We start from the raw sequence: 8692 nt of genomic DNA on the forward strand, positions 1-8692 counted from the left end.
AAACTTGGTAAGTGCACAGCTGTGACACAGTAGGATTCCTACAGGCTTTAAGCAAATGTACGTGATTTTATCAGTCCCAGAAGACTAGCCCTTGAGTGATTTGCTTGGGTAACATTTTTGGCAGTGCTTCTTTCTTTGTTTTTGTTAATATTCTGGATTCATGTTTGTGAGACTCTCAAATTTATTTCAGATTAGATGAAGGTGACCTTCCCCTTCGCCAAGCAGAATCTCCCATGAGACTCATGAATCCTCTTTAGGCCAATTATAGCTATCACTTGTTAACTATTGGAGTACCTTCAGTCTTAAAAGAGCTGCTAGAAAATTAAGACTGCAACATGAAAGAAGAGCAAATGGTCAGGCATATCACACGTTTTTATCAAGTGATTTGGTTTAGGACTTGATAACCTGGTTAGTACTTGAGCACTGAGAGACATTTTGAATTTAAAGTCAGATGGAGAAAGTGAAGGAAGCTAAATTACAGAAGATAGAAACACAATCAATCATATTCAGAACAGAAACATCTTGGGCTTGATGTCTGGGAACAATGAGAAGATTAGGCTGCTTTAGAACTTAGCTCTTATTTGTTGTGGTGACCTCCACCTGCAAGAGGACACTCTCCCATCCCAGTGAGACTGAGGTGAGAATCACAAGACCACTGCCCTCTATCTCATCTTTTCTCCAAGCCTTAGGCCATCATGGGATTCACTAACATCATTCACACGTCAGGAATGATATATCAGAGTGATCCCCTCTTTCCTGCTCATCTTTCTGCCTCTAGAAAAGACAGAATTTCACTGTTTACCTCGGGAAACATGAAAGTTAATGATAAATATAAATGATAGATGAAGCAAACATTGAAAGCTATAAAGTTGAAAGTAGGACCTAATACCTTGTGGTAATGTGTGCTCCTTTTTTTTTTTTTTTTTTTTTTTGAGGCGGAGTTTCGCTCTGTCGCCCAGGCTGGAGTGCAGTGGCCGGATCTCAGCTCACTGCAAGCTCCGCCTCCCGGGTTCACGCCATTCTCCTGCCTCGAGACTCCCGAGTAGCTGGGACTACAGGCGCCCGCCACCTCGCCCGGCTAGATTTTTGTATTTTTTAGTAGAGACGGGGTTTCACCGGGTTAGCCAGGATGGTCTTGATCTCCTGACCTCCTGATCCGCCCGTCTCGGCCTCCCAAAGTGCTGGGATTACAGGCTTGAGCCACCGCTCCCGGCCTATGTGTGCTCCTTTTTAAAAGAAAACACACATGAGTCATTTTAGAAAGGTTAATTTGTGCTACCTGTCCAAAATATTCTCAGAATAATTGCAGAGAAAAATTGTGACAAAACACTAGAGGCACCATTGGTGAAAGAAAACTGTATATTCTTGTCTTTCAATCAGGAAAGAATAATATTTACTTGACCAAAATGATTTTTTTCCTCAGAAACTGTAGTACTGGCTATTAGAAAACAGATAATTTAAACTATCATTTCTCAGAATGTTTTATCTCCATGACTCAAAGATAGTTTCCCTCCGTGAGGAAATATCCCAGTGTTTGTTTTTGAGTTGTCATCAATACAAAGCAGCAGTACCTTCACATATACTGTGTTTCCAGCTTTTCAAAGCATTTTCACTTGTTTCTCAATTGTTTATTACAATAATAACCCTGTGTTGACATTATTATCTTCATTTTACAAACAAGGCAGCTCAGATTCAGACATTAAGGGACCTTCACAATATATTTAGCTGATGGTGGCAGAACCAAGGCAAAACCCAAAGTCCTTGCCAAAGACCACCTCCATTTGTCTTCAATGGACTCCCTGAGTTTTTCATTGTTGTTCTTCTGTGGTATGGCTGAAGCCCTCCAAATTTGGAAAAGACAAGCAAGTACAAGATAGGCACTTAGATTATCATTCCTCAACTGGCTTCTCCACAGGCTTTTCCTCCTAATATATAAAAAACAGCAATAAAGGACAGAAGACTAACATTTTAAACACTGAACTGTTGCTCAAATTTACTCCTCCTGTATAATAAAATTTGTTCTTATAAGGTTGTAAAACTGCACTGCCTCCTTAAATTGCTTGTTTCACATGTCTATACTATTCAGCTCCTTTTCTCATCTCTGCAGTGCCTACCCCCAACATACTACTGGCTTAACAATTCCCATGAAACAGTGTTTGAATTTAAGAGGCAGGATTGTGAGAAACACGAATGGCCATCCTCTCATATATGTGCTTCTATCACAGAAATTTGATTGTTCTCTAAAGGCAAGCATGGATTTTTTTTTTTCTTCCAGCAGCTTCAAGGTAATTATCTACTTAACCTGCATAGTAGCAGTTGCTGGGGCTCAGAAAACCTGAAAATGTACCATTTTGGTATGCTAATTATTTAAACTGAGGGCACTTGGGAAACAGCAAATACAGGAAACGGCTCTCTCTGAACTCCCTAAGTGCCTGAAGATAGAGCCTCCAAAAAGTAACACAATTGTCATAGGTATCCTCCTGGGAGTCTCATCAGTGAAGGAAGATTAACTCACAGGAGACGCCACCCTCCAGAAAGACTTTGTCACAAACTATCCATCACCTCTTCTTCCGATGAGATCCTTGGAGACAATGTTTATTACCTGAGAGATGTTATCTGTATAACAAGACAACCTTTGTTCTCCATGCATTCCCTCCTCTTACTCCCCTGCGACTTGTAGAGACACCACTCCCCATAAACCACCAACCCCTACTTCTTTCTTTAGCTCAGGATTCTATAAAAACTTCTATCATCTGGCCCCTCTTCAAGTCCTCTACTTTGTGGGACTCCTATGTGTAATTAAAATAGCTTTTCTCCTACTAAACTGTCTACTGTCAGTTTATTTCGTAGATTCAATTATTGAACCTTCAGAGGATAGAAAATTTTCCCTCCCCTACACAATTATAAGAGTAATTTGGAATTTTACTTGTTGTTTTATATCATTAGTTATCTTTATTTATATACACGCATATGTCCTCTCACTCTATCACTCCAAATGAAGTGATATGCACATATATATATAAAATACACATTTCTTATTTCTATGTCCTGTTTTCCCTCCATCCCTTGCATTTTGCCTTGTGTATTGTTAGTGTTCAAATAAATATTTGTTAAACGAAAAGGAAATGAAAGAATGAAAAGTTCTACAAACCTATCAATAGTAAACAATAGTGGCTGTACTTTTCTTTCAGAGAAACAAGTCAACAGTTTTCAAACAAAATCAGTCGTGGAGATATTTCCTAATGACTTAGCAGTCAACAATTCCCAGCTCAAAAAATTAAAAAAAGATAAAACAATACATTACCTTTATCGTTATGAATGTCTTCAAAAATAATTTGTTCATTATATATTTAGTTATGATTTAATTGTTTTGTGAAACCATTGGGAATATATTTCATTTTGTTTCTTGTTCTTGTAGAGAAGAAAAACTAATTTTCTCTGTACTCTGTAGTTCTTAACTGCAATTCCTGGTAACAAAAGACAAATCAACAAGCAGAAGTTTGTTAAAATGTATACTTAATGTTACATGTTACATGGGAGAAGATCCAGAGAAATGAGTACATCTGTGCAGCAAATCTCAAAGAAAGTTTAAACTTTAGGATAAATGCCATTGTTTTTTGATACAAGAAAGAAGGATGCAGGGAAAGACCCAGCTCAGAGGAGATGACTAGGAAAAGTATCTTAAACAAAGGTAATAGGGAATCCTAATTAGGGAAAGGGAGTCAGGCTGGTGGGACCAAGGGAAAGCAAAAAGAAAAAGCAGATAAGCTATAACTCTGCCTTTCTTCGTGGTCCAGAACACAGCTCTCCTACACAAATAACTCACAATCTTCCTGTGTCCAGCTATCACCAGACTCTGTTGATCAAAAAATGCAAGTTAGCTCACTGCAACCTTGACCCGTTATCTGGGTTGCACAAAGCCCTCTTCAGCACACAGCACAAGCACCATGCTATAAAATCACCAACAAACCTTTGTTTCTTTGTAGTCAGCTCCTCTCTTGCTGATTTGCCCGCGGCTGTCTTACACTGTGTTTTCCTACTTTCTCTAGTAAATCTGCCTTTCTTTACCTCCAACTGTGTTGGTAAATTATTTTAACCACCCATCTGGCACCAGCCCCAGATAGTCACCATCTACAACAGATAAGGATGATTATGCAAATTTAAGTCAATACCTTTTCCATTTTATTTAAGAGTCATTAGTGATTTAGTGTCCTTTTCTTCCTGATGCAGGGAGAAAGACCCTTACAAATAAAGTTTCCTTTTACAGATGTAAATTTCTCTTTCTAAAAAAGTAACTTTTTAGGGCCAATTCTGTGTCTGGTATTTCTCAAAATAACTCATTCAAAATAATATGTCAAAGATTTAGGGTGACATATTCTGTTCTTCTACAGTCATATTTTGGGGTAGTGTACTTTGAGCACTGCCATATTCCTGTTTAAAACTTTCCCGAGAAGTTTCACAATCCAGAAACTGAGTTGGTAGATTATCCCATGACCTAGGGCTTTTTTATGAAAACAAAAGGAAAAGGTTAATAGTTAGAATAAACTATAACCTAGTCTTTTAGTTTGGAGTGCAGACAGTCAAGAAAGTTTCTAAATGTTTGCCTTAAAGCATCTTTTGCAGTTTGAATACCTCCAGTGATGGCTGAGTGGCCCACAGCAACAAGCATGAAGGTTGTCCATACATGAGCTGTTACGATGATTTATCTGCAGTTTATATCAAGTAGTCCAGTTTTTAGCTCACAGGGCTTTAGTAAAGGGGCAGTCTTTATTTTTAGTGATTCCATGTCAGAAAGGTGGAAGAAAATTTGAAATGTTAGTTTTAAGAGTTTTGTAAAGTCTTAGCCAAATATTAGAAGAATTCAGGGTCAGTTGAAGTTTATAGGTAGATAGCAAAACCTCAGAGACAATAAACAGGAGTAGAGTCTAATAACAGGTGTACCATAGTTTTCTATTGGAACATAATTTTTCTCTCTACAGCCACCCCCACTTCTGCCAAAGATAGTTGCAGTAAGAATAATTAGTTTACAAAATAAGTCTACTGTTGTCATGTCCTGATTATTTAAGTAAGTATAGCAAGAGTAGTGATTAACCATAAAGGCTCTTTTTAAGTTGGCGTCACTGGAACTTTAATAAGAAATCTCAGATTGGACTTTTTAAAGCATCATAAGACTAAGATGCCAACCCAAGAACTTGCCATCAGATATTGTAGCAGGATAAATTTTTTTTCCTGTCACTCCTTTTTCTGTACTCTGCCTATTTCTGTGAAAAGAGAGAGTTGATTTTAAAAAAAAGATTGATATTCAGCATAGTAACAGGCAGTCAATATTAGCAAGAGTAAGGGGTTTTGGTCTAATAAATACCATGTTTTAAAGAAATTAAGACTTCAAAGCCTCACTTGAAGGTTCACAATATCAATCTGATGTCACCCCTCAGACTGAAGCCAGGATATTTGCTTAAAACCTTGATGCCTTTGAAGATTCCACTTCAGGGTGGATTCAAGTACTTGGCATTGGGTGTGGGGATAAACAGAGGATAGAAAAAGTATAAAGAACCTTGGAAAGAGAGAGGAAGACCAGAGGGAGAGAGAACAATGTGCATGTACTCATCTGGGAACCAATATTGTGTAGTGGTTAATGTCAGCTTCTCTGGAATCAGATGGCCAAGGTTAAAATCAGCCACCTTGTTAAATGAGGAATATAATAGTCATAACATCAAATAATTATTTTAAGGGTATAAACTTTCCCAAGAAGTTTCACAATCCAGAAACTGAGTTGGTGGATTATCCCATGACCCAGGCCATTTTTATGAAAACAAAAGGAAAAGGTTAATAGTTAGAATAAATTATAACCTAGTTTTTTAGTTTGGAGGGCAGCCAGTCAAGAAAGCCTTAAACATCTTTTTCAGTTTGAATACCTCCCCTGCTAATAAAGATTTCTTTTATTAGCAGTGTGAGAACAGACTAATACAGTTAATTGGTACTGGTAGACTGGGGTGCTGCTATAAAGATACCCGAGAATGTGGAAGTGACTTTGGAACTAGGTAAAAGGCAGAGATTGGAAAAGTTTGGACAGCTCAGAAGAAGATAGGACAATGTGGCAAAGTTTGGAACTTCTTAAAGACTTGTTGAATCACTTTGACCAAAATGCTAATAGTGATATGGGCAATAAAGTCCAGGCCGAGGTGGTCTCAGATGAAGGTTAGGAGCTTATTGGAACCTGGAGCAAAGATGACTCTTGCTATGCTTTAGCAAAGAGTCTGGCAGTGTTTTGCCCCTGCCGTAGAGATCTGTGGAACTTTAAACTTGAAATAGATGATTTAGGGTATCTGGAGGAAGAAATTTCTAAGCAGCAAAGCATTCAAGACGTGATCTGTTTTTTTTCTGAAAGTGTGCAGTTATATGTGCTCACAGAGAGATGGTTTGAATTGGAACATATATTTAAACGGAAGCAGAGCATAAAGGTTTGGAAAATGTGCAGCCCAACCATGCAGTAGAAAAGAAAACCCCATTTTCTGGGGAGATATTGAAGCCTGCTGTGGCATAAGTAGCAGAGCATAAAGATTAGGAAAATTTGCAACCCAACCATGTAGTAGAAAACTCCATTTTCTGGGGAGAAATTCAAGCCTGCTACGTAATCAGCAGCCAAATGTTAATAGCCAAGACAAATGGGAAAATGTCTCCAGGGCATGTCAGAGATCTTCATGGAAGCCCCTCCCATCACAGACCCAGAAGTCTAGGAGGGAAAAATGGTTTTGTGGGCCAGGCCCAGAGCCCTGCTGCTCTGTGCAGTCTCAGGACTTGGTGCCCTGCATCCCAGCTGCTCCAGCTCCAGTCATGACTAAAATGGGCCAAGGTACAACTTGGTACAACAAGGTACAACCTGTGGGTACGCAGAAGACAAGAGCTGAGCTTTGGGAACCTCTTCCTAGATCTCAAAGGATGTATGGAAATACCTGGATGTCCTGGCAGAAGTCTGCTACAAAGGCAGAGCCCTCATGGAGAACCTCTACTAGGGCAATGCAGAAGGGAAATGTGGGGTTGGAGTCCCCAGACAGAGTTCCCACTGGGGTACTGCCTAGTGGAGCTGTGAGAAGAAGGCCACCATCCTCCAGCCTCCAGAATGGTAGATCCACTGACATCTTGCCCCGTGCACCTGAAAGTACCACAGGCACTCAATGCCAGCCTGTGAAAGCAGCTGTGGGGGCTATACCCTGCAGAGCCACAGGGGCAGAGCTGCCCAAGGCCTTGAGAGACCACTCCTTGTATCGCTGTGTCTTGGATGTGAGACATGGAGCCAAAGGAGATTATTTTGGAGCTTTAAGCTTTAGTGAGTGCCCTGCCAGGTTTCAGACTTGAAAACAAAGTGCCTATGACCCCTTTGTTTTGGCCAATTTTGCCCATTTGGAACAGAAACATTTACCCAATGTCTGTACCACCATTGTATCTTGGAAGTACCTAATTTGTTTTTGATTTTACAGACTTGTTAGGTGGAAGGGACTTGCCTTATCTTGATGAGACTTTGGACTTATACTTTTGGGTTAATGCTAGAATGAGTTAACACTTTGGCGGACTGTTGGGAAGGCATAATTGTGTTTTGAAATGTGAAAAGGGCATGAGATTTGGGAGGGACCGGGGCAGAATGACATGGTTTGGCTCTGTGTGTCCGGAGCTGCGTGGCCCGGCCATAGCGATTATAACTGACGACTGACACCTGAGCTCTATACATTTCCACTTTATGCCTCCTCCGTAGATTTACTTTCTTCCTTGTTCTGCTGTCTCATACGCCAGTACAAAATGGCGCTCTTCCGGGTTCTTCATCACCCATTTTCCCGCGCCCGGGAAAATGATCAACTTACAGCGCAGGCGCCATCCCGCGCCCGGGAAAATTACCAACCGACGGCGCAGGCGCAACATGACGTCCGACCGAAGAAACCAATACCTACCTGGCCACGCCCACTGCAGGGCCGCCATCAACGCCCTGGCCCAACCTCCACCCTTGCTGGTCTATATAAGGCATTACACTGCCACCAATAAACGAGACTTGATCAGGATACTGTCTTGTCTCCATTTCTCGTGTCTCTTGTCCCCCAGAGTTCCCACTCCCTCTTCTAGGGCCTACATTGACGATCCCGTGGGTCGGGACATCTGTGTCGCCACCCAAATCTCATCTCGAATTGTAATTCAAATTGTAATCCCTAGGTGTCAAGGAAGGAACCTGGTGGGAGGTTATTGGATCATGGGGACAGTTTCCCTTACGCTGTTCTCATGATAGTGAGTTCTCACAAGATCTGATGGTTTAAAAGTATGGCAGTTCCTCCCCTTGCTCTCTCTCCTGCCACCGTGTCAGATGTGCCTTGCTTCTCCTTCACCTTCTGGCATGATTATAAGTTTCCTGAGGACTTCCCAGTCATGTGGAACTGTGAGTCAATTAAGCCTCTTTTATTTATAAATTACCCAGTCTTAGGTAGTACTTTATAGCAGTGTGAAAATGAACAAATACACTTTGCTTACACCATATACAAAACTCAAGATGGATTAAAGACTTAAATGTAAAACTCCAAACTATAAAAACCATAGAAGACAACCCAGGCAATACCATTCAGGACATAGACATTGGCAAAGATTTCTTGATGAAGACACCAAAAACAATTACAACAAAGCAAAAATTGACAAATGGTATCTAATTAAACTA

General features: G+C 40.4%; 1 protein-coding gene across 1 annotated transcript in view; it reads left to right on the forward strand.

Annotated features, from left to right (window-relative positions):
- LOC140710172 (uncharacterized) overlaps positions 1-8334 on the forward strand; it is a 29961-nt gene extending 21627 nt beyond the window's left edge. Inside the window, exon 4 of the mRNA XM_073011407.1 lies at positions 7751-8334. The gene's annotated coding sequence lies outside the window, so the exon portion shown is untranslated. The remainder of the gene's footprint in view (positions 1-7750) is intronic.
- Positions 8335-8692: the final 358 nt, after the last annotated feature.

Source organism: Chlorocebus sabaeus, chromosome 25 (genome assembly GCF_047675955.1).
Source record: "Chlorocebus sabaeus isolate Y175 chromosome 25, mChlSab1.0.hap1, whole genome shotgun sequence".
Taxonomy (NCBI): domain Eukaryota; kingdom Metazoa; phylum Chordata; class Mammalia; order Primates; family Cercopithecidae; genus Chlorocebus; species Chlorocebus sabaeus.